The sequence below is a fragment of the Microcebus murinus genome, chromosome 4 (assembly GCF_040939455.1).
Source record: "Microcebus murinus isolate Inina chromosome 4, M.murinus_Inina_mat1.0, whole genome shotgun sequence".
NCBI lineage: Eukaryota > Metazoa > Chordata > Mammalia > Primates > Cheirogaleidae > Microcebus > Microcebus murinus.
In genome coordinates, this window is record NC_134107.1 from 84,547,156 (window position 1) to 84,574,300 (window position 27,145).

Consider the following 27,145-nt stretch of genomic DNA (forward strand, 5'->3'; position numbering starts at 1 on the left):
AGTGTCTGGATTCGGTTAGCTAAGATTTTGTTGAAAATTTTTGCATCTATATTCATTAGGGATATTGGCCTGTAGTTTTCTTTTTTTGTTGCATCCTTTCCTGGTTTTGGTATCAGAGTAATATTCGCTTAATATAAGGTGTCGGGGAGGTTTCTGTTCTTCTCGATGTTGTGGAATAGTTTCTACAAGATAGGTACTAGTTCTTCTTTGTACGTGTGGTAAAATTCGGGTGTGAAGCCATCTGGACCAGGACTTTTCTTTTTAGGGAGATTTTTAATTGCTATTTCTATTTTAGCTGTTGATATTGGTCTGTTCAGGGAATCTATTTCTTCCTGGTTGAGCCTAGGGAGGCTGTGTGTTTCTAGAAATTTGTCCATTTCCTCCACATTTTCCAGTTTGTGTGCATAAAGATTTTTGTAGTATTCATAAATTGTATCTTGTATCTCTTTGGGATCAGTTGTGATATCTCCTTTTTTATTCCTGATGGAGCTTATTAGAGATTTCTCTTTTCTGCTTTTCGTTACCTTAGCCAATGGTGTGTCAATTTTATTTTTCCAAAGAACCAACTTTTTGTTTTATTAATCTCCTGAATAGCTACCCTGTTTTCAATTTCGTTTAGTTCTGATTTGATCTTGTTGATTTCACTTCTTCTGCTGGGTTTGGGGTTGGTCTGTTCTTCTTTTTCCAGCTCTTTGAGTTGTTTCATTAGATTGTCTATTTGTGATCTTCTTGTCTTTTGGTTATAGGCATTTATGGAGATAAACTTTCCTCTCAGAACTGCTTTAGCTGTGTCCCAGAGGAGTTGATAACTTGTCTCTCCATTGTCATTTTCTTCATAGAACTTTTTTATTTCCGTCTTGATTTCTTCATTTATGAAGTAATCATTTAGTAGGAGGTTGTTTAATTTCCACGTTTTTGTGTAGAAATGTGAGTTTCTGTTAGGGTTGATTTCTACTTTTATTCCACTGTGATCTGAGAAGGTACATGGTATGATTTCTATTTTTTTAAATTTCTTGAGGTTTACTTTGTGTCCTAGGATATGGTCAATCTTAGAGAATGTCCCTTGAGCTGATGAGAAGAACGTATATTCAGTGGATTTTGGGTAGAATGTTCTGTAAATGTCAGTCAGACCCAATTATTCTAGAGTTTTGTTTAAGTCCATTATTTCTTTATTAATTTTCTGTTTGGAGGGTCTGTCTCATGCCGTCAGTGGGGTGTTGAAATCTCTGGTGATTATGGAGTTGCTATTAATCCATTTACTTAGCTCCAGTAAGGTTTGCTTTATGAATCTGGGTGCACCTAAGTTGGGTGCATATATATTTAAAATTGTTATCTCTTCTTGTTGAAGTGTGCCCTTCACCATTATATAATGACCCTCTTTGTCTTTCACTACTTTTGTTGGTTTAAAAACTAAATCGTCTGAAATTAGAACTGCCACACCAGCCTTCTTGATACTTCGGTCAGTCTGATGACTGCATGTCGTGACGTCTTCCTGTTTGCGTTGAATCTCCCAGGGGTCCTCTGAGCTTCTTGAACTTGTATATCAAGATTTTGAGCAAGGCCTGGGAAATTTTCCTCTATTATATCTTCAAACAGCTTGTCCAACCCTTGAGTGTTGTCTTCTTCCCCTTCTTGTAACCCTATGACCCTCACATTAGGTTTCTTCACATAATCCCACAGCTCTTGTAGGCTTTGCTCTTTTCTCTTGTTTCTCTGCTCTATGTGACTGATTGATTTAATTAGGCAGTGTTATCTTCAAGTTCTGAGATTCTTTCTTCTGTTTGATCTACCCTGTTCTTGAGAGTTTCCACTGTATTTTGTAGTTCCTTGAATTGATTCTTCAATTCCAGGAGTTCAGTTAAACTTTTTTTTTTTTTTTTTTTGAGACAGAGTCTCACTTTGTTGCCTAGGCTAGAGTGAGTGCCGTGGCGTCAGCCTAGCTCACAGCAACCTGAAACTCCTGGGCTCAAGCGATCCTTCTGTCTCAGCCTCCCAAGTAGCTGGGACTACAGGCATGAGCCACCATGCCCGGCTAATTTTTTCTATATATATTAGTTGGCCAATTAGTTTCTTTCTATTTATAGTAGAGACGGGGTCTCACTCTTGCTCAGGCTGGTTTCGAACTCCCAACCTCGAGCAATCCGCCCGCCTCGGCCTCCCAGAGAGCTAGGATTACAGGCGTGAGCCACCGCGCCTGGCCAACTTTTCTTGATTGTGTCTATTTCTTTTTCCATATCCTGGAGGCTTTTTGTGGTTTCTTTGTGTTGTTTATTGAGTTGTTGTTGCAGCTCGGTGAGTGTTCTTATGATCCACATACGAAATTCCTCTTCTGTCATATTGGTTGCCTGATTTTGGTTGGTGTCCATTTCTAGGGGGCTGGTGCTCCTCTTTGGGGGTGTGTTTTCCATTTGGTTCTTCATATTTCCTGAGTTCTTTTGCTGATTTCTTCCCATGTCAATCAATTGTTGTTTCTTTCCTTTAGGTTATTGTTTGGGTATTCACACACCTTGTTTAGTTTCTGAGGCGTTAGGTGGTGTCTGTGGGTGAGATTGTACCACTCCATGTATATTGAGTCAGTGGGTGTCGTGGAAAGGCTGTGTAAGATGCCGTCCCTGTCAGTAGGTGGCGTTTGCTTGGAGGAACAGGCTATGCTGTTGATTTTGTGTCCTATTATCAGCTCTTGTTCTGGGCAGAGCTGGGTTGGGTAAGCCTGCCCTCAGGCAGTTAGCAGGGGTCAAAGTTCTGTTCTCTGCTTCCAGTAAAAGCTGTCAGGGCGGGGCTGGAATGGTCCCGCTCAGCCAGAAAGTCTGCGTGTGGGGGTGGGGCTGTCTGAGACCCACAGTCTGGAGCGGGCCTCGCTTCTTTCCACCCTCCCCAACTCCGCAGCTACTCCTGGGCCTCTGCCAGCAGGCCAGACCACACGCCACCAGGCCTCCCCGGACTGTGATGCCAGCGGGGAGGTTCCCTGCACAAGAACGCCACCTGGGCTGGGTGCACGGCCTCCTCCTGGAAGGAGGTTTGCCCTCTAGGATGTTGATCCGCCCCTGGAGGCACACACACTTCAGTAGGCTGTTCACATATAACCCTTCTGTGCCCCAGGCAATGCTAGCCCTCGGTGCGGGGGATCTGGTCTGCAAGTCCGACCTCTGGGTCCCAGAGTTCAAACTGTATCCCCACCAGGGAGAGGAGTTCTGGTCCCAATTCACCCACAGGGAGCCCAAGCTGGGTCTATGTCTGTCAGCCTCTGAGTTGACACCGTTCTCCTGGGAACACCATGCCAGCAGCACCTGGGAGAGCTGGCGGGTAGGGAGCTCTCAGTCTGAGTTCCCCTGAGTCAGCTGTAGGGTCCCAAAAGGGAAGGTCCCATTCCCTGGAGGTTCCTCTGGCTGGTGGCTGTATTGTCTCTCTGGGCAGCCACGGGTAGGGTCGGCAGAGGGGAGGAGGAGGCAATATGGCGCCTGCCGCGCGGCTTGGGTCTGTGCACACGGAGATGCCCAGAGGAAGTTGGGAACCTGGTGCCACGTCTGCTACAGGCTCACCGCTGGCTGGCGGCAGCCGTCTCTGGACTGGTGTCCGCAAGTCTCTCCACCCGCTGGGGAGCCCACCAGCCCAAATGCAGGGGAGGGGAAACAGCAAATCCACCTACCCTTGCCGCTGGTCTCCGGGCAGCTCCAGTGGTCTCAGCCTCCAGTTCTCCTCCGCAGCCTCCTCCTGTGGAGTCTCCCGGGGTCTCAGATACCCCTCCTTCCAGCCCTCATCTGCTGTATGCTCGTCTTCTTGCTTCTTTTTTCTAATTTCTGCTAGAATCTGTCTTTTCTGCAGAGATACTCTGTCTGTCAGTATTTCTCGTCCGCCATCTTGCCTAGCTCTGGTGAGCAATTCTGCTCTGCTATCTCCCTACCTTCCGTTCCACTCCACTGGGTGTCATGCAGTATGACTGCTCTATGTGACAAACCAATTTAAAACAGCCCAGTAAGTGCTCTACCATATCTAATCAATTTCTGAAAAAGCTTAATCTTAATTCACTTTAGGGAAAACAGTTAAGGGAAGAAAATTTGTAAAAGGCAAAAGCCAAAATATATAATAAATAAATAAATAAATAAATAAATAAATAAATAAATAAATAAATAAAAATTATCCTTAGGAAAATGTTTTAAAGTCCGAGGTCAGTCTGGCAGTACAATAACTATCAAAACGTCAGCATTTCCATGTCAAAGAGGAACTCAGAGTTAATGACGGAAATACTAGCCCATTTATGCCCTGCAATTTTATTTAACTGAGCTAGGAACCGTTTATGTCTGAGTGCAGTGAGGTTAGTCCTACATTTATATGAAATTTAAGGTTGAAGAAAAATGAAGACCTTTAAAAATGTTTTGTTCTTAATTTTTAGAAAATAAGATTCTATGCCCAAAATTTGTTTTAATAAAATATTAATGAATATATAACACCAACATATTCATATGTAATACTTAACTATAGGAAGTTTTTTTTTTTATGTATTTGAGGATATAAATGAGTTACCACAAAATTCTCCTGTCTTCTAATAGGATACCTGGAGAACATTTTAAATTGAAGTTTGCTTAAATGGATGAACTTGTTAGGCAGTGGCTTGGGCTACCGTGAAGGCATTATGTTATTTTCCTATGACTACAACTATTGGAATATTGTGTTTAACATAAAATAATTATTCTTTGATAATATCTCAATAACTTCTAATATGACTTCATAGGTTATTTAGGTCTTTATGCAGTGAAAATTCTGTCATGTTTTTTCTTTGTAAGAAATTAGAAGCTATCTTAAATGCATTCATTTCATTCTAGAAGTATAGAAATTTAGAGACTTCATTGATCTTAGAGAACAGTTGATATAATCATGAACAGGACACAGGTTTGGGCCTCAGAGTTTACAACAAGTGAGAAATATGGACAATAAAAGATAAATGTCAACATATGTTTTGGGCATCTATCATTACTAATTCTGAGCATCTAATTCTGAGCAGATGGGGTGAAGGTGGGTGTCAGATATATTTTAGGATCAATGGGCTAAGAATTAGAATGATTTGAATAGGAAAATGTGTTATAATGTTGGGTACCTGTGTACTGAACAGGAAAAATCTATTAATTCATTCATTAACAGTGGCTTTATTTTTCTGACTGGTATTTCAGAGATTGAAAGAGATGGCAACATGCTGCCTTTGCATGCCATCAGAAGGTCCCTAAGGTCTGCCCTGAGGAGCTCTAGACAGTAGCAGTATGAGCTGCAGGCTAATGGAAAGATGTTAACCTGCTATTTCCCATTTCTGACCTTCCTTTTGTATTCTTTTCCTATGTCATGTTATTTAGTCTGAGTTTTTATAGTAATGACATGGGGCATGTCAGGGTCATAAAAGCCTTGCAAAGTTGTAGTATAAACATTGGTCTTTGGTGAACCATTGTTTTTACGTTAATTTGGTCCATATTTTCTCTGCATATATCGCATAAGGAAGAGTAATTATGAATCTGAAATTGTAGCAGGTGGGAATTATACACCAAATTTGATTACTATCAGAATCGATCTATACATCACAGAAATATGTTGTGCTCTCTACTTAGGAATTATTTCTTGGTCTTAGAAAGGTGCAAGCTAAAACAGAAGACACATGGATAAAAATAAATAGCATGAAAGCAATAGTATTGTTTATTCCCTCTGTGTTCCTCTTAATAATAATGAGAAATACCAGGTGCCAATAATGCATGCAAAGCTACTTTGCTTTTGCACCCTAATTATTTTCAGCACTGCATAACTCATTAATAATGGGCAACTGGTATAAAACATTCAAATGAATCTGCCATTGTTTATATTTGAATCATTAGCTCTAAGGATCTTTATCTTGTGATTAAATAAGAGAAAATTTATTTCTAAATGATTTTCCTTAAAAAAAAGAAGATCAAAAGGCATATATGCAAAATGGGCCCATGTGAGTAGGAAAATGTCAAAACATTTTTTTTTCCCTGGGAGGAATAAGAACATATAAATGATTTAGCTGAATAGAAATCTACAAGTTGTTAAAAGTTATTATATCTTTCAAGTCAAAGTTTGGAAAAATGCAAAGCCAGAGGACAGCACTTCAAATAAATTAGCTCAATTTAATTCAAATTATATATTAAATATGTATCATGTGCTCAGCACTGAGCTCTTATCAACACTTTTCTCTGTCATTTATTTAGATGGTTTAGTTTAAAAAGGTCCGACTTCACAGAATTACAAAAGCAAGAGAGACACTGAGAAGCTGAATTTACTGTTGAAGTTCACAGGGAAACTCAAAATAATTGTGAACAATTTTATTGAATAACAGAACAATATAATCATCATCATAATTAAACAAATTAGAGCTTTTCTTAATGGTGCAGTTTTATTGCTCTGAAACTACTGTGGACAGGATCAACCCATATAAATATTTCTGTATCAAGAAAGCACAAGAAGTTAAAGAACTCAAGAGTCTCCCAGTGAAGCAAAACTGCCCTGGAAAAGGCCATTTCCCTCCCTCCATTAGTTAATACAATCTCTTTAACTGGAGTATCATATTCTTTGGTTTAGGCTGCATTTTGTGCATTAGTGGGTATTAAAAATCCCAGGTGAATCCCTTCCAGGGTCTGATAGACAACTCAAAAAGATTAAAAACCTGACAGGAAGGGAGTAGGGCAGAAAAGCAAGGACAAGGCAAAGAAAATGGTTCGAGGCAATTGCTGTGGAGCTTGAATTTAATATCATTGGAGATACTCCTTTTAGTGCTGTGGGAACTTAGCCTTATTTAAAGACCATCACTGAATTAAAATTGGGCCATTTATTGCTATTTTTTCCTGTGAAAGTCTATTGCTGAAATTGATGAGAATACTTTCTTTTCACAAAAGAGAGTGGTATGTTCTTTCCTGAAACCTTGTCCAGAAATAAAACATAGGTAATCTAACATTAACATATAGTGAGCTTCCTCCCTGAGATCTATTTTACCATGGATGCTTTTACAAATGGGCTGATTTTTAAAAATAAAGGACACACATTTTTTCATCATTTATTAATTAGTTTAACAAATACTTTAGTGCCTTTCCTGGGCCAGGCACTGAGCCAGGCCCTGAGCCAGGCCCTGAAATCTGGTGATGAGCAAGCAGGCATGGAGCTTTGATGGAATTAAAGCCTGATTAAATGTTCTTGTCCTGGGTTATGTACAGGGTGGTGCTTGCATTTATTTTCTTCTTATTCACATTAAAAATTCTTTCTAAGTCAATCTGGTTTTTATATAATATATCTTAACGTTGGTCAACCAAGTTGCTTCAAAAGAGTTTCATTGGGAAAATGAAACTAATAGAATATGGTTGAATTTCCCAAATCTCAATGGAAAATTACACTGAATGTACCCTGACTTCTACTCCTGAGTTTATTTCTCTGGCTGATCTATAAGTTTGCTGAAAGGCAGAATTACTTACTTACAGATCAATAATAATGTTCAGGAAAGATGGATGTTAATGAAATGGCTGAATATAAAACACTCTAGAAACCTCAATAATGCTGTAAATGTGGATAAAAATATCATATTTTTTGGTGAAGTGTATAAGCAAAAGGAATTGCTACAGAGTACATTTTTAGGTGATTATTATGTAAGCTCCACATATTGTCAGAGAGTGTTCAAAGTCAGTCCCTTCTTAGATTCTCCCAGCATATTTTATCACTGTTACAAAATAGCGTATGAAAAATCATTGAGAGCAATCATATCTTTGCCTCTTGTTGGATTCCAATATGACATCCTGAAATGATGGATCTTGAAAATGCCCAAAGCATTAAAAAGCTCTCTCTCTCTCTCTCTCTCTCTCTCTCTCTCTCTCTGAAAATTCCAACTGAGACTGATGAAGAAATGGGCATATCATGATGTGGTGTGGCAGAGTGGTACACAGCCATTAATCCTGTTCTGCTCTTTGACTCTCAATGACCTAAGTTCAGAGGTCCCTAAGATCCTGTTATAGAACTAAAACCATGAGGAATCCTTGGGACCACTGATAGAGACTCTCTTAAGTTAGGTTCTCCAGACACAGACCCTGAGAAAATGGTTTGGGTGTAAGTCGTTTATTTGGGAGGTGATTCCTGCAAGTACCAAAAGGAGAGTGAGCAAGTGAATTGGAGAAGAGGACAAGGACAGCAAAGTGGATGTTATCTAGTGAGTTATCCCCATGGATAACTGGGTTCAATACCTCTGGAGACAGTATAGAACATGCCTCAGGGTTGCCTAACTAGGGGGTGAACATTTGGGATGTTTTTCTGTAATTCTCCATCTGTCATTGATTTGATGGCTTCTTCCAGGGACATTAATTTTCTGGCACTTCCGGCTTGCTCTGTATGCAGGCCACACATTCTCCCTCAGCCAGAAAAATAAAAATAGCCCTTAAGTAATTGCAATAAGAAGACTTCATGATTGAGAGGTGAATTCTGAGGGGATATGAGCGGTGACACCACAGCATCTGCTGCGGAGGCATATAGCGGAGATATATTTGTCAAGTAAGGTGTAATGGAAAAGAATGGATTAAAGCTGCATAGACCTGAGTTTAAATCGTGATTTACTTGCTGATTAGGTATGTGACCTTGGTAAAAGTTCTTAGATTTTTGTAGCCTGTTTATTCATTTGTAAACAAAGACAATGCCCACATTAAAGAGTAGTTGTGAAGATTAAGTGGGACCGTGAATATGCAGATTAACACACAGTTAGGCACTTCTTAGTGCATTATGATTAGGAGGTTGCTTTATTTATTAATTTAATAAATACTTAATAAGTACCTATTATGTGCCAGGCCTATGGTAGGTGTTAAAGACATAGGGATGAATGAAACAAAGTCCCTTATGTAGCTTATATTCCACTGGGGGAGACATATAAGAGACAAATGCACATAAATATTTAACCTTTCATTGTTCTTAAATCCTTTTTTATGTCCTTACTTAGTAGAAAAAATGATACCTGACTCTCTCATAGGTCTCCCTTTTTAGGATGCTTGCCCCTTTGCTAGACCCTCTCCCATCTTTCCCTGGGGCTTGATACTGCTTCTCTGCTATTCGAGGTGACTTCAAATGCCCACTCCCCACACAGAGCCACCCCTCCTGGGTAGTGTCTCTAAAGTGGAAATCTATATATCCTTCCTTCTATCAAAACATATACAAGGTATTTTACTTTGTAGGAAAGCAATTTCAGCTTATTTGTCAAATCAGAAAAGTTTGGAGATACTCATTCTAATTAAGGTTGTCAATAGATGATATAGTTTAATGCATTACCTTCCCTACAGGATATTCTGTTTGTAGAATTTCAGGTTAGTGGTAGGGCCCATTTTGACCAGGAAATTCTTTATAGTGACTCCCTACCATGTCTGAAGAAATGGGGATGAACATTTTAAATTGCTATTGGGTGGGCATTTTATGTTACTTAGTCCTCTCAACTTCCCTATGAGAAGGGTATTATTAATAGTATCAATGTTTTATATATATACATACATATATATATATATATATATATATACATACATATATATATATATATACTGGAGTTAGAGAGATGTTGACTTGGTCAAGTCACACAGCCATAGATGGTGATGATCAGGATATGAAATCAAGGCTAACTATTAGGTTATTAAGTATGAAATGCTTGATTTCCTTAACTACTAAGTTTGACAGTTGATATCTGTGACATTTGACTTTGATACCTCTTGTTTTATCTTTATTGTGAAGGTACATCCTCAGTCTTTCAAACACATGGTTTGGTTTTTGATTATCTTTCAAAAATTTTCTTAGAGTAATTTTTGTGAAACCATGCATGGATAAGTCAAAAATTTGTGTTATTTTCTAATACAAGTTCCAATGTGGCTCGGACAGGTCAAAATAGCAATAAAGCATTTGGGAAGGATGTGGTTCATTAATGCACAGTACATCAATGGTTTGAGAAGTTCTGTTCTGGTGATCTTAATCTTGAAAATGAGCCATGTGGGTGACCTGAGACCAAGGTGGATAATGATGAGCTGAAAGCTACAGTGGAAGCAAATCCATCTCAACCTACCCATGAATTAGCAGCGAGGCTTTTCATCTCTATTCCAACAATATTGGACCATTTGAAACAAATGGGAAACATAAAGAAGCTGGATAGATGGGTACTAAATGAATTAAATGAGTGTCAGAAGAGAAATCATCTAAAAGCTTGCCTTTTGTTGTAACTACATAAATGCGAACCATTTCTACACCGTATTGTTATGTGTGATAAAAATGGATTCTTTTTGACAATCACAAACATTTGGAACAACAGTTGGATAAAGATGCAGTGCCAACACACAATCCAGAACTGAATATGAATCAAAAAAAGCTAATGGTGTCTGTGTGGTGGTCCACAGAGGGTATTATCCACCATAGGTTCATGAAACCTGGTCAATCTATTACGGCAGATGTCTACTGCAACCAATTGGATGAAAAGATAAGGACGCTTGTGATTAAGTGGCTGAGATTGGCCAATAGATACAGGCCAATCCTCTTGCAAGACAACACTCAACCACATGTCGCACAAACAATGCTGTTTCAAACTACAGAGACTGGACTTGGAAACTCTCTGTCATCCACCGTATTCAGCAGACCTTGTGCCAACTGACTATCACTTCTTCCAGGTTGTGGAGCACTTCTTGCAAGGAAAAATATTCAATTTTCAACAAGCTGTGGAAAACACCTTTCACAATTTCATTACCACTCACTTTTCAGGCATCTTCGTTGCTGGCATAGACTAGCTACTGTTAAGATGGCAAAACTGTGTCCATAGATTAGGCACATATGTTGTTTAATTGTACTTCTTGTTTGAGTTATAATAAACTACACTTTTGACTTGAATTTGGATATTTCATATTTAATGACCTACTATAAAGCATATGTATTTTTCTAATGCATGGTACTACCTGCCCAGAAGTGTTTGGTTAGAGTTTCTCATTCAATCTAGCTACTCAAGTGTGATGATTATATGGCATGTCACAAAGTAGGGGACTATGGGGAAAATGAGATCTCTGGAATGAGTAACCAAAGTGCTTTTTCATATTTGTAGGGGGGAGCCACATTTTTGCTTTGTTTGTGTCATTGTGATGCTCAAGAAAGAGCAAATTCTAAAGACCAAAGGCATTGTCCAACACAAATGACCCTCCCTGGATTAATTTAAAACAAAAGAAAAGCAACAACTTTAGATGGTAAACATCTTTGTAGTTAGTGATTGCTATGTCATATGGTTATAATTTGGAGAAATAAAACTATTTGGCAGAATATACACAAAGTTAAAGGAAAGATTCCATTTCCTGTTAAGCAGCACAAATGTCATCTGGGTGTGATTTCCAGACACAGTCTCTCCAAACAGTCATAGTGTATGAAAAATTGCTGAAAATAGCAGAGTCAGACTTCTCAACACACTCTGATGGAGAAGACCAAGCCTGAGCTGGCTTACGACATGGCTGAGCCAAAGGACTTATTAAAAGAAATGCAGTTTTATTACCTTCAAGTACATCTGCTGGCTTTACCAACAGGTAAAGGGTGAAAGAAAGAATGTGAGACATAGAGAAAGACAAAATTCTGCCTAAAATCATACTCATACACTAGCTTTGTGATCATGGACATGTTTCCTTCACTATTTCAATCCTTCATTATCTATAAAACTGCTATTATATTACCTATATCATAGAGTTGTTATAAAGACTAAACTTGATAATATATATTACTTCGATATTCACCAACTTTGGTTACAAATGAAGTCAAATAATCATTTAACAGGACTTTGGCCAACCGTTTGTTTCCCTGTCAATTATTTTATGGATTTTTCAAGCAATTGTGAATTGGTCAAAGATGCCACATACTGTTGTCTTCAGCCTCCTTAGGTGACACAGCTACCCCTGGCCTCAAGTACTCTGATGCTATTCAACTCTCTAGATTTGATAATATTCCTGGAGTGGTCAGAAGTCACTTTAGGAATGAGCAGAAGGAACTCTTTCCCTCTCTGAGTTGGCTCAGTTAGGAGAGGTCCAACATGTGGGTGTCTTGGCTCCCAGATGTTATTAGCTAATTATAACATCCATCACTCCTACTCAAAAGCATTTCTCCCAATTCATAATTCATAAATTCTTTTATATCTCACAGTCAAAAGATGGCTAAGTTGGGATTCGAAGTCCAGTGTGACTCATAGACCAGAACTGTTAGACACTTAACTCTGCTTGCTCAATGACTGGACTGGCCTCTTAGGTGAGATACAACACACAACCACACTCACAACCTAAAAACCAGCCAGATCCTACCTGATGTTGGCCTGTGACTGTGGGAGCACTTACTTGGCTTACAACTTGTTTCCAGCATCATAGGTGGAACCTCACATCAGTGCCTATATTTATCCTCCACAAGTTCCAGTTTCTGTTAGCTACTGCTGGGGCTCTAGGTCTCAACTCAAATCATTTTTGATTTTTGCTGTGTTCCTATTGTTTCTAGTAATGTCTTCTGTTGCTGCTCTTAATATTAAAGTGACAATTCTCTGTTCTACCAATTTTAACTGCCTTTACACCCATCCCCCTCCTTCTAAAGATATGATTTTTACCTTTTGTTATTTCAGAGTTCTCTGTTTAGGGCATCATATTAAGTAGTAAGTATTATATTAAGTATTAGATTCATGAAAGAGCATGACCCAGGACTCTGTCAACTATTTTCCCCTCCAGAAACCAAAGCAAATCCTAGAATTACTGGGTAAAAGTGTGAAAAGTAGGTAAAAGCAAGTGAGTAGGGGAAACCTTATAAGAGTAATTTTATTTTAAATTGTTAGGAACAGAAACCAAATTTGAGTAGATTGAAGACACTAAGAGAAGACAATGGTGTACTCTTCTCTGAAAAAAAAAATGGATACTGGTGGGAATTATAGAGCTAGGACTACAACTGGAGGGGTAAAGGAATTTGGGAGTGAGTGGAGATTTTGAGTGTGTATTTATAGACTAAGAACTGAGAGACACTGGGAGGGATGTATTGAATTAGTAAGAGTGAGAGTAATTCAAGAGACAATTTTATAGAGAGCATAGTGAGAAGATTGAAGATCATACAGATAGAGAGAAGGCTTAGCCTTAGAACAGAGCAGGGCTATTGCTTTACTGAGTTCGGAGGGAAGGTGGCAAAGATGAATAGAACAAAAGTTATACTTTAGATAGAGGGGGGAAATTGAAGGCCTTTACACTTAGTCACACTTTTTTTTTTTTTTTTTTAATGAAAGAAGCAGATCATTTGCTGAAACTGGGAAAGGAAGGGATATAGTTAGAGCCTGAGGACAGTTCATGACAACTACTTTAGAGGTTGAAATAGGGGCTTAGCTAGAGATGCACAAATCAACTGCTGAAACTTATTCTGTGCTCAGTTTCACAACTACAAGTACATATGAAGAGCTCACAAGGAATTCCATGAATACTACATTGACCAAGACTGATAATTGAAAGAAAATGAAACCTTAATGACCTGTGAGCATGTGGAGCAACACAAGGAAGTAAGGCAAGTTCAATATTTTTATCTTTTAAAAGTGCTGCAGGCAAGGCCAAGTAGCCTAACAGCAAAAAGCAGTGCAAGGTATTATTATTCTAGAAAGTTAATGGTGAGTAATAAGAGATGGGTTTGATTTTTCTGTCTTTGAATGCAGGGTGCAGGTTTTACAGGTTTGAGTGATGGTGTTTTATATGACTGCAATATGGTTCTAGGAGGCTTTTCTGCAAATGATCTCAGGGTTTTCACTACTCAGCACTATTGACCAGCTGAAAACCACCAGAGTCATCAACCTTTCAAAGCAATTGCTCTTGTATTAAGTAACCACATCTTCTCTTCCTGGTTTTCTTTCATCTCTCCTTCCTTCCTGTATTTTTCCTACTGCTAATACAAACAAAAATTCTTCACACATTTTAGTTATGCTGTGATCACCATTGTGGAGATTATAATTTTTTAACCTGCTCATGCCTACAGGATTGTTCAGAAGACATTTGTGTAGCTCCACTGCTTTATAATGTATAGGGTTTCTAGACAGTGACATTAATAAGCCATCAAAAATAATGAGGTAAAAATTGAAGAGCAATGCATACATTAAAGTACTATAGTTTATACAATTAAAAATGAATCCCACAATGACAAAGTTTTCATCCAGTCGATGATCTAAAATTAATGCTCAGCCCATGTTTGGCCTACATTAGAAATATTCCAGAATTTCTCAAGGATTAATGCCATATAACTTCTTTCTAGCTTGGGGATGGATTGCTAAGTCATCTGATTGACATGCTGAGAAAGAAGCAGAACTAAAATTTATTATACAATGAAGTAGAGCTTGACTAATTAAGAAGTAATAAAGAAAGACACTGAAGAACAATAGCTGGTGTTGTAGTATCAAAGATTACAATGAATCAATATCTAACAAGGTGAAGGTTACAATGTTTATGTAAAGGGAAACTGTAGATTACTGGCCAGGAATTCCTTGAGTTACAGACAGCTAGATTTTTCCCACTTTTAGTACTGAATTGCTGAGCTGATTTTTTATTACCTACCAAGTCAATTCAACATTTTCTCTAGATTCAAGATTTTCTTCTACACCAGTGCTCCATCCTGTTAGACTTAATGTCCTCCTTTTTTAAAATAATAATTACTTTTTATGCCTGCTTTTTAATTCTGAAATGAAATTAATAGATAATAACCCATGTACAAGAAAAAGGTTTAAAAATTAATATAATGCCATACTATATTCCAGGGATGTAGCTACTGTCTATTTCTAGAGAAGTTTGTGTTTTGTGTTATTGTATTAAGAGTCATTTGCCATTTTGGAAAATAGCATCACCATTGGAAATGTTACTTGTGGTATCTAAAAAGGTGACACAGCTGTAGCAGTCTGATTTTGAAGTCACACATAGATTCAAGCATTTGACTGCTTCAGTATGTCTTCAAGTGTAGTCATGCAGAAATATTTACATACTGAAATGCATATTACATTATATGAAATTATTCCCTTTCATTTCACCTTTGTATTATAGAGCATTTTATTTATAATTTTTTGAAATTTTACATGTAGATGGGTTATTATCTATTAATATTAATTCAGAATAATAAAGCAGGCCAGAAGTAGAGTCGTCTCAGAAATGAATTGGGGCTGAATGATCCATTCATATGGTTATACAGAAGACTTCAGTTTTTTGTAGACTGTTGAACTCATGGCCTCAGTTTCTGCAATGTTGGCTTCTGCATAGGGTCACTCACAACATGGAAGCTTGGTTTCCCCAGAGCATTGTAATAAAACAGAGAGGAAGAAAGAGAGAGAAAATTAGAGAGATGAGAGAGAGAAAGAAAGAAAGAAAGAGACACACACACACACACACACAGAGAGAGAGAGAGAGAGAGAGAGAGAGAGAGAGAGAGAGAGAGAGAGAACACCATGAAAGATCAGGAACAGGTGGTATAGATGGAAACTAAAGACTTTTTGTAATCTAATTTCAGAAGTGACATCCCTTCTCCTCTGCCTCATTCTATTCACTAGATACAATTCACTAAATCCAGTCCATACCAAGAAGATGAAATTACACAAGGGCTAGAAGCTGAAGTGGAGATCACTGGGGCCCTCTTAGGGCCTGCCTGCTACATATGTCTTCAGAGTTTTTCAAAGGCCCTTCAGAGAAGAAAAGAGAAGGATGGGGTCCATGCTTGCTTTCTGCATCTTCTCTGTTATCTTGAGTACCTCATGATCCCCACTTTTGTTCATTTTTTACTTCCCCCACATTTCAGTTCAATACACAATCAGCAAGCTCTTTTGGAAATGTTTCCCTTCTCTGCCTTTCTCTTTCACTGCTGATGATATCTTTAAGAAATCCTTTCAATTTGTTTCTCCCTTCTTTTTTCATTTCTCTTCCAGATTTATAAAAGATCCCATTCCATCATAATTTATATATGTAAATGTTGAGGAAAATAAAATAATAGCTTTATATTTTAAAGTAAAATTGTTATTAAAGAACTACAGCTATACCCCCATATTACCATTTCACCAAAGTCCTTAAAGATTCTCTGAAGAACCTTTTAGAATCTCTGCAAATCTTCATCACCTTCCTCATCTTCATCCAATTCAGCACACTCTTCTCTAAGCATTCTATTTAGAATGGGTATTAATACAAATATCTTATTTGTTCTGTTTTGTTTAACTTAGCTACTACCATTGAAAATATCCCTGCCATTTTTCAAGAAAAATATTCAATGCTTGCTAAAAGAGTCTTGGACATATTAAATAATTTATCCAATATTTATGAGATAATGTATTGTAGTGGAATAAGTATTGGTTTAGCAGCCAAACATCCTGAGTTTCAATTTCAATGCTGCCTATTACTTGGTCCACTTGCTGGTCACAGTGAGAATCAGGTTCATCATGCACTGGTTACCAACTTGCCCAACACAGCAAGTTACATGAAGCAGATTTATTACTTATAGATAGGCAACAAGGGACAACAGAAGCCATATAGCTTAATGCCATATAGCTCCTTTCTAGCTTGGGTATGGGTTGTTAAGTCATCTGGTTGACATGCTGAGAAAGAAGGCAGAACTAAAATTTATTATACAATGAAATAGAGCTTGACTAGTAGGTCCCCTAAGGCCCAGGAAAGCTTTCCAGGGTGGATAGTATCCCGACTGTGTGTGCCCCACTTGTACCGCAGCTGAGAGACCTCAGAAAGCAGCCAATGTTGAATTTTGTACACAGGGGAACATGACATGCTGGGCTAAAGCATGGAAGGACATCTATTTCTAGGGAAAAAAACAAACAGAAGCTAGGGCTGTTCTGGCCAGTCCCTCTCTATCTCAGGATGTTGCATTCCTAGCACATTCTGCAGTTATTCTTACAAACTATAAGCAAGAATGGAGAGACAACTGGGTTGGTCCAAGGCCACCTGGAGAACTGTCCTGTATCACATTACCTTGGACAAGTTACAATATCTTTGAGCCCGGATTTGCTTGTAAGTATGAAAGAAACCACAGTATCTGCATACATTATTAACGAGTTCCTTCTAAGTTAGGTGAATAAATGGCTATGAAGATACTTCGGGAGCTGTGACGTATCAGGCAATCTTAAGGGGCTATTATTATTTGTACCATTTGTACCATTGTGGGAAAAGACCTTCCAAGGTCAAAGTAACACTTATGTAAATAAACTTGGGAGAAACAATCCATTTGTATATTGGGAATTTTCTATATTTAAAAATTATTTTTATACAGAAAAAATTGTCTGAGTAATTCATGCACGAGTCCTGATAAGGAAGATGACATGGAAATATTTTTACCATAGTCCTAATTTAAAATTTTTGCCTGAATTATTTTTCAAATTATATTTTTATACCTTTGAAACAGAGAAGATAGAAGAAAGAGAAGTGAAGTTACAAAGTATGTCAGTACAAAAGTTTGACTTCAGTATCACAAGAAACCTGCATAGAGCTGAGTATGCAATAAGCAATTAATGAGTGTCTTTCATGTAAAGCAGAACAAGTTTAAAGTCACAACTGGATAGCCATAGGAAATCTAATATGAAGTATAGGAGAAGCTATTGATTTTTTAGTTACCTGAGTGTCAACAACAAAATGAAGTCATTAGGCACAGCGAGCTCTCAAGATAGCCTCCAATACAGACAAATCAATCTTAGTATTTGCGATTCTTTACTATCTCCATATTTTCAATCAAATCATTTTGAGTACCCATGCACATGATGTGCTCTGTATATCATTGGGAGCTTTTAGACATTATTCAGTACTGAGTTCTCAAAATGCAACTTTACCAATAGAGTTAGCAGGAGATGTGTTGGGTGGTTCTGCAAGAACCTGTGTGGTCATTTGTAAAAATTAATGTGAACAACTTTTAAAAATCTGGGCTAACGTTTTAAAGACTTTTGATGTCAAATGTAAAATGCAAGTCTGATTCACTATTTACTCCTGAAAAATCATATTGCAGCTGGATGAAAGATACAGACAGAGAGTAACAAATTAACAATGCTAGTCAAAATATATACTAAGAATTTGCCAACATCATAATCATGATCACCATCATAATTATCATCATTATTGACCGTCTAATTAATAAAACAGTATGTTGTTTTGGGTTATGCAAATAGGCCTATTGCCCAAAAATCTAAAACCTAAAATTAATTCATAGGCAGATAATAAATATGGGAATTTTGGAGATAAATGAACTTTTCTTTTAATAGATGCTTATTGAAGTGGGATTAAATCAGCTAGAAGCTAAAAGGGATAGTAACATTTTTCAATTTCCCTCTTTCCTAGGACTGCTTTTCTTTTAGTTGTTTTCAATCCCTTTCCTTTTTACCCATACATTAAATGTTAATATTCGGGTTCAATACCTAACCTGCCCCACCTCTACCAAATCTCTCAAATGTATTCCTAGTGAATAACTTAAGTTTACATGTTGATGTTACCAGACTTTCTAGACCTATCCCAGGCATATCTCCAGACCAGTATATATCAATGACTATTATGATTCTTTACCAATATATGCTGCAACTTGTCATTCGTTTATGCGGATTGAGTATACTGGTATCTCCTACCTAGCCTTTTTATAATGACAGGAAAAGTATTTTAAAATAGAATTAATCTATATTAATGTGGAAACACAAGAAAATAAAATCATCAGTACTCTTTGAGAAATTTCTGAAAGGCCATAAGCAGATGGTCTGAGATTGGCAGAGCAAAACTTCTATCTTGAATTATTGAAAAAGTCTGGAGAAGGTTCTCAGATGAGTCAAGTTCAAAGACAAAGAATGTAAAGAAGAAAAAGGGTCTAGGGGGAATCTATACCATGATTGTTTAAGAATTCAATTCAGAGAAGGTGGTGATATTGCACCTTTTTATCTCTTTATCCACATTACCAGCTCCCCATTCTTCCTACCAGACTATGCTTGAGTCAAATGGTGGGCTGCAGAGGGATTTTCCATCACACAAAAAGAGTGAGTATTGGCCCTGAGAGGAAGAACAAGCAATCCTAATGGCTGGAAGATGATATGGTAGCACCAATGTGGTTTCAAATTGCACTCCTGCACAGTAACTGGAAGCAGATGATAGTCAACAGTTACCTCATCCTTGAAAGAAAAGAGAATCCTAAGATTCACTGGGAAAGCAAACATTGTGAAATAGAGACAACAACAGAAAAACTAGTACCAGAGAAACAGAGTTGTTAGAACAAACAGAAAAGACCACAAAGGGAGATTGCTGTCCTCAGAGGTACGCATGAAGACACAGACATTGTGATAGTTAGACTTTGGTGTCGAGACTCAAAGACAAACTGTGGTTAATTTTAAAAAGAAATTTATCAGCAGGATATTAAAAAAGTTCACAGAATGAATATGAGGCTAGAGACCTAGGATTAGAAATAGAACAGGAGCCAGATTAAGGACAAGGGCAGGGACTAAGCAGTAAGAAGAGATGGGGCACCTTCAAGTGCATATGCTGCATGCATCCTGTTTCCTGGATTTCCTTTGAAATCCAACTTCCAACGCCACCTAGTAGAAGTTATATAAAAACAAGACAGAGAGACTGGTGAGTAGTAAATAATAAGGCTTGTTAGGAATTGTTTTTATTGTCATTATTTCAATGTATTTTCCATCGTCATTACTCCTTTGACTGACAAATTATTTGGGTGTTTCTCTAATTAGAATTCATTTACTCAGTTTCTAGCTTAATAATATTGTGGTCAGAGAATGTCCTCTGAATAATTTCAATTCATTTAAATGTATTGAGACTTTTGGTTTATTGATGAGTATGTGAACTGCTACATTTTTTGAAGTTCTGGGTATATTTGAAGAGAATGTCTGCTCTGCAGTTGTTGGATACAGTGTTCTATAAATGACCAAGAGGTATTATATTTATTAAATGAGGAGTTTAAATCTATATCCTTAATGATTTGGGGTGGGTCAACTTTTATTAGTTATTAAGAGAAGTATGTTAAAATTTTCTCACTATTATTTGTGGATTGTAGTTTTCAGTGCACAGGTCTTATACACATTATCTCAGATTTAGCTGCATATGGTTGAGGCTATTGTGAAAAATGTTTTAATTTCAATTTTGGATTATTCATTGATAGAAAATAGTAACATAATGGGTTTTTGTATATTGATTTGGTATCATATCAACTCATTTATTAGTTATAGTGGGATTTTAGTGGATTACATAGCATATTCCAAATAGACAGTCATACATATGAATAGAAAATGTTGCATTTTCTTTCCAGTCTACATCCATTTTATCTCTTTTTGTTGTCTTGCATTGGAAAGAACCTCCAGTACAATAGTGACTAGAAACAGAGACAGTGGATATTCCTTCCTTCTATCCTGGGGGAAAGTTCTGATCTCTCACCACTAAGTATTATGTTAAGCTGTCGATTTTTATAGATTTCTTTTATCAGATTGAGCAAGTTCCCATCTACCTATAGTTTTCTGAGAGTTTTTGTTAGGAATTGCTGTTGAATTTTTTTCAAGTTAGTTTTCTGCATCTATAGACATAACCATATGGTTTTCTTTTTGAATATATTAGCAGATAATTACATTGATTCATTGCAAGTGTTAAACCAAACTTGCATTTCTAGCATAAATTCTACTTGAACATGATATATTATTTTTGTGTACACTATTGGATCATACTTACTCAAATTTTAAAACATTTTTATTTGTGTTTATGGGGAATATTGTTCTATTGCTTTCTTATCTTGTAATGTCTTTGTCAGATTTTGGTGTCAGAGTAATGTTAGTCTCATAGAATGAAGCAGCAAGTATTTCCTCCTTTTTGTTTTTCTGAAAGTTTATAATAATTGATATTATTCCTTACTTTAATGCTTAGTAGAATTCCCAGTGGAGCTCTCTTGGCTTGTGTGTGGGGGGGGTGGTCTTTATTTTTCATTTTTGGAAGAAAGATCACTGACTACAAATTCACTTGTTTGTTTAGTTATTTACTTATTGACAGAATCTTGCTCTGTTGCCCAGGCTGCTGTACAGGGGCCTGATTATAGCTCACTATAACCTCAAGTTATTGGGCTAAAGAAATCCTTCTGCCCCAGCCTCCTGGTGTGCAGCACCACACCTTATTAATTTTTTCTTCTTTGTATAGATAGGGTCTGGCTATGTTGCCCAGGCTGGTCTGAAACTCTTGGTCTCAAGCAATCCTCCTGCCTTGCCCCCCTAAAGTGCTGGGATTACAGGCATTAGCCACTATGCCCTGCCAATTTTCTTTAATAGGGCTATTCAGATTTACCTCTTTCTTCTTGAGTAAGCTTTGTCCAAGAAATGTTTTCATTTAATTTAGTTTGTCAAATTTATTGGACATATTCATAACATTCTCTGATTGTTCTTTCGAAACCTGTAGAAGATGTAGTGATGTCACTTATGTCCTTGCTTATTTTCTGTCTGCCTGTTCTAGCAATTACTGGTACAGGGGTATTGAAATATCCAATTGCAATTGTGTATATGTCTATGTATATCTCCTTGCACTTCCATCAGTTTTTGTTTCATTCTTGACCTTGGTAATTTGTGTCTTCTCTCTCTTTCTCATTTTTTTCCCTAGAGTTTTATCAATTTCTTTGCAAAAATCTCATTTTACTTCATTGATATTTCTATTGTTTTTCTTTTTCTATTTTATTGATTTTTACTTTGAGCTTTATTATTTTTTATACTTACTCTAGGCTTAATGTTATCTTATTTTCTAGTTTCACGAGGGGAAAGCTGAGATCATTGATGTAAGAATTTTCTTCTTTTATTATGTGTTAATTGCTACAGATTTTTCCTGCAAGACTGCATTAATTACATACCACAAATTTTTATATGTTGTATTTTTAAGCTCAATAAGTACAGAATACTTTCTAATTCCTCTTTTCGTTTCTCCTTTATTTAGAAGGGTATTATTTGGCTCCCAAACACTGGGGAGTTTTCAAGAGATTCTTCTGTTACCAATTTTTAATATAATTTCATTATTGTCAGAGAAAATACTGTGTATGATCCTAATTTTTATGGATTTATTGAGATGTCTGTTATGGCTCACAACCTGTTCAGTGTGCATGAAAATTTATGTGTCTTCTGCTGTTGTTACGTGGAGTATTCTATAAATATCATTTACCACAAGTTAATTGATTGTGTTGGTCAAATCTTCTGTATTTTTACTAATTTTTTGTCTAATTATTCTATCAGGTATTCAGAAAAGGATATTCAAATTTTCAATTATGTGTATTGGATATATCTGTATTTTCTTGCACTTTTATCAGTTTATGCTTCAGATATTTTGAAGCTGTGTTATTAGGTGCATAAACATTTAGGATTGTTATGTCCTCTTGATAAATTGACCCATTCATCACTATGAAATAAAAGTCTTTATCCTTAATAATATTCTTTGTACTGAGATCTATTTTAGCTGATTTTAATAGGTACAAGCTCTTTACTTTTATTAACATCAGTATGGCATGTCTTTTTCCTTCTTTTACTTTTTAATACATTTGTATCTTTATATTTAAAATGGATTTCTTCTAGTCAACACAGAACAATTTATTATTTTTAATAAATAATAAATTTATTTATTAAATGTTAATAAATTTAATAGATTTTATATAAATTTATTAAAATTTATTAAATTTTAATAAATAATAAATATTTTTTAAATTAACCTGTCTTTTAATTAGTGTGTTCATACAATTTACAATTAATATGAGTGTTGATATAGTTGTGTTCAAATAAATTATCTATTTGTTTTCTGTTTCCTGTTTGCTCTGTATCTTTTTTCTCTTCTTCTTTCCTCTTTTTCATTGAGTACAACTCTTTGTTATGTTTTTTAGTGGTTACTTCAGCATTTGTAGTATCTATATTTAAATTACTATAGTCTGCCTTACATATCATACTGTTTCACATATAGTATGTGATCTCTGTAACAATGTTTTTGTTTTTTCTCTCCTAGCTTTTGTACTATTGTTGTTATACATTTAAATTCTAGATACATTATAAATTCCATAATACATTGTCATTATTTTTGCTTTAATGTCAATTATACTTAAAGATATTTAAGTAATAAAAATAATTAAAATTAACTCATGTAGTTACCATTTCTGGTGTGCAAAATCAGATTTCCATTTTGTATTGTTTTTCTGTTTTCTGAGGATTTTCTTCAACAGATATAAATTTCTGCTGGTGATGAATATTTCCAACTTATGTATGTCTAAAAATTTATTTTGCTTTTATTTTAAAATGTATTTCAAACCATAAATTATTATAAGTTAACACTTTTTTTCCTTTCAATACTTTAAAATATTATTCCAGTGTTTGCATTATTTTGGATAAAGAATCTGCTTTCAACCTTATCCTTGCTCCTCTCTATGTAATGTATCTTCTTTCCTTGGCTGTTTTTAAGATTTTTCTCTTTAACATTGGTTTTAAGAAATGTGATTATCATGTGCCTTGGGGTTATTTTCTTTCTATTTCTTGTGCTAGGGTTTTCTGAGCTTCTTGGACTCACAGGTTTAAAATTTTCATTAAATTTAGAAAATCTTGGGTTATTATTTTTTCAAAATGTTTGGTCTTTCTCACTCCCACACATTTCCCATTCTTACGGGATTCTAATTATAAATATGTATATCTACTTGAAATTGTCCCAAAGTTCATGAGGATCCATTTTTCTTTCATATGTATCTTTTTATATCCTTGTTTTTATTTGGGCCAGTTTTTGTTGCTATATCTTCAAGTACATTAATCTTTTCTTTTACAATGTCTAATCTGCCTTTAATACCACCCAGTGCATTTTCCCATTTCAGCCATAGTATCTTTTATCTCTGGAAATTTAGTTTGGGTTTTTTTATTCTTTCATGTCTTTTAAAATTAACATGTGTAATATTTTCTCTACTTTTTGAACATTTAGAATACAATTCTAATAATGGCATAATCTCCTTGTCTACTAGTTCTATCCTGCCTGTTATTTTTATCCTCATTGAAGGCTATATTATTTTCTCACTTATCTGTCTTCCTGTTAAGTTTTTTTTGTTTTTTTTGAATGACAGATGTTAGGAATTTTATCTTGCTATGTGCTGGAATTTTTGTATCCCTATAAATATTTTTAAGATTTATTCCGGGACATGGTCAAATTAGTTGTAAAGAGTTTGATTTTTTTTTTTTTTTTTTTTGCTTTTGGACTTAGTTAGGTAAGACCAGACCTGTTTAGTCTAGGGTTGATTTTTTTTTTAGTGCTGAGATAAGACCATTCTTACTATTGTGCCTAATGCTCTCTGAATTATGAGGTTTTCTTCTCTGGCTGATAGAAGAAGGTGCTATATCCAGACCTGTGTTTCAGGCATTATGGAGATATATATATGTGTATATATATATATATGTATATATTTTGGATGATTCTATCTCTGATCTCAGGTACTTTCTTCATACACACATGCTCGGCAATACTCACCTGAACACTCAAGAGGGACACTGCAGCTATCATAAGGCTGACCTCATTTGTTTCCTGGCCTGGGGGATCATAGTTATTTCTTGTATGATATCCCATGTCTTGAGTGGAATTATTTTATACATTTTGCTTTATTCAGTTTTTTTTTAGTGGTGTAGGTCTAATCCTTATTTCCCCAACTTGATCAGAATTGTATACACAAGCATATATTCGTTTTTAAAGCATAATTTTCTGTTTTCTGTGGATACTTTTAAGCTTGTCTTTTAAATGTTTTACATAGTAATCACTTTTACAGTTTACTATGTAGCTGGTGCATTTTAGTATTGAAGTCTTTTCAAGTCTGTTTCTGTTTTCTCTCTGCCAATTTGAAGCATGGCATCTTTTTTTCTTGTTTGCTGTATTACCTTTGAGTATGAGTTTATCATTTTCCTTTTAAAATTAATGCTGACTTATCTGAGGTTTGCAATCAAAGTGAGTTACTCCAGAGATAATATGTTTTTGCTTCTGCTAGGCATCTAGTGGTCACTATCAATTTAGAACCTCTATAAGCTAAAAGATTTTTGAATCCACAGAGGTAATATAAGTTTTATTTTGTTTTTAAATTTTTGATGTCTTGCTGTGCTCTGTGGTGAGGCAAATTCCCTTATATTAGATGAAGGCAAGACTGGATAATTTGCTTCTGGGTTATCTTTATGTCGAAGTTACATCTCTTGGGGTCCACAGTTTAAGTGGAGAAGTTATTCTGTCAGCAATCTCGTGTTGGAAACAGGCTCTGAGTTTTGGATTCTATTCCAAGTGTCTAATGAGGCCACCAAGTCAGGTTTTACTAGTTTATCTCAAAGCATTATAATAGATAAATCAAATGTCAATAATAGCTTATTTATTATTTACACTGCGTGCCAGCTACAGGCAAAATAGTGTCCCATTTTATGTCTTCTTTATTCTCGTGTGCAGACTTAAGAAGTAAGTTCTATATGTGAACCGCCATTCTTATTGAAGAGAGATAGTGAGTCCCTACCTCATTTTTCTGCTCATCTTTTATTGCCTAAATCAAGTCACATGGATTTATCTGCTATCAAGACAGGAGCTCTGTGTGTAACCCTCTCAGAAGAAGAGTCAGTTAATGTTAGTAACATCAACTCTGTGATGCTTTTAGTATGATTAATTTTTGTCATTCAGCACTTCTTATGGATTCCAAAGGAAATTTAATCCAACTAGCCAAATCTGCCTTATTACTAAAAACAGAATGCTTAAATTGCTAAAATATACATATTTTAAATTATTAAATATACATATTTTAAAACTTTTAATTGTGGTAAAATATACATAACATGAAGTTTATAATTTTAACCATTTTTAAGTGTACATTTCAGTGGTATTAACTTCATTCACAATTGTTCTGTAACCATCACCACCAAAGTCTCTAGAATTTTTTTTATCTTACAAAACTGAAACTCTGAGCCTCTTAAATAATAACTCCCTATTTCCCCCTTTGCCAGTCCCAGATGATAACTGTTCTACTTTCTGTCTCTATGAAATTTACTACTCTGGATGCATCGCATAAGTGGAATCATATACCATTTGTCCTTTGTGATTGGTTTATTTCAACATAATGTCTTCAAGGTCCATCCATGTTGTTATAGAATATATCTGAATTTACTACTTTTAAAGGCTGAATAGTATTTTATTTGTGTATGTAGTCCATATCTTATTAATCCAGTAATCTATCGGTGGACATTTGATTTGTTTCCACCTTTTGGCTATTGTGAATAATGCTTCTATCAACATGGGTACACAAATATCTATTGGAGTCCCTGCTTTCAACTCTTTTGGATACATACCCAGAAGTGGAATTGCTGGAAAATATAGTAACACTATTTTTGATTTATTGAGTAGCCTCCATACTGTTTCTCATAGTGGCTGCCCTATTTTACATTCTCATCGGCAGTGCACAAGGGTTCCAAATGCTATCCATTCTTTTGACACATTATTTTCTTTCCTTTTTTTAAGTTAGGGGTCTCGCTATGTTGCTCAGGCTGGACTCAAACTACTGGGTTCAAATAATCCTCCTGCCTCAACCTCCCAAGTAGCAGGGAGTGCACATGCATGCCACAATACCTGACTATTTTCTATTGTTTTTAATAATAATCATCTTACTCGGTATGAAGTGATGTCTCATTATGGGTTTGATTTGCATTTATCTAATGATTAGTGATGTTGAACATCTTTTCATGTGCTTTTTGGCCAGTTGATATCTTTTTTTGAAGAAATGTCTATTCAGGTTCTTTGCCCATTTCTAATTAGGTTATTGGGTTTTTGTTTGTTTTTGAGTTGTAGGGCTTCATTATATATTCTGGATATTAACCTCTTATCAGATATATGATTTACAAATATTTTCTCCCATTCAGTGGGTTGCTTCTTCATTTTGTTGTATGTGCCCAATTTTGGATACATGATTAAACATTTTTTGATATAGTTCAATTTATCTATTTTTTTATTTTGTTGTGGAAGCAATTTTTTTCTAAGACAAGGGAATTAAAAGAAAAAGATTTCCTTTATATGGAGTTAATAGATTCCTTTACATTCTGAAAAGTTTCTCTGAATATTTTGACTTTGAACACAGTTGTATTTTAATATAGGCAAATTTTCATGGAAGCGTTTAGCAT